The sequence below is a fragment of the Octopus bimaculoides genome, chromosome 2 (assembly GCF_001194135.2).
Source record: "Octopus bimaculoides isolate UCB-OBI-ISO-001 chromosome 2, ASM119413v2, whole genome shotgun sequence".
In the NCBI taxonomy this organism is placed as follows: Eukaryota; Metazoa; Mollusca; class Cephalopoda; order Octopoda; family Octopodidae; genus Octopus; species Octopus bimaculoides.
Window position 1 is genome coordinate 183,684,461 of NC_068982.1, and position 758 is coordinate 183,685,218.

Sequence of the window (758 nt, forward strand, 5' to 3'; positions counted from 1 at the left end):
ATGATTGCAGTACGCACGTTTCATGCTACTCCATTTATTTAAGTAATGCGAGCATTACATTAAATGCAATATGTAGAGCAATCTTCAGCTGCACGAAAATGTAGAAAATTACAGTAGAATAGACATATTATAATTGTGGCAACATTTCAAATCCAAGTGGGAAGAAGAATACATAAAAATCCATCTTGACGTAGCCAAGGCTATCAGGCTAGTAATTGGTTCTAGGCAGAATTCTAACTGTCTCTGATTTTATTGTCTCTTATCTAGTAGTTATAGTATAAGGGACAATCACTTCTAAGGAAAGGGAAGGTGTAAGCATTATACATGGATATGCATATAAAGGTTTAATTCTTCAATATTATAATAGTAGTAGAAAACATTATAATAGTAGTAGAAAAACCCCAACCTATAATAGTGCTGCCACTCTGACCAGAGAAACCTTTATAACCATATCCATGTATAATGCTTACACCTTCCCTTTCCTTAGAAGTGATTGACCCTTATACTATAACCACTAGATAAGAGACAATAAAATCAGAGACAGTTAGAATTCTGCCTAGAACCAATTACTAGCCTGATAGCCTTGACTATGTCAAGATGGATTTTTATGTATTCTTCTTCCCACTTGGATTTGAAATGTTGCCACACTTATAATATGCCTATTCTACTGTAATTTTCTACATTTTCGTGCAGCTGAAGATTGCTCTACATATTGCATTTAATGTAATGCTCGCATTACTTAAATAAATGGAGTAGCA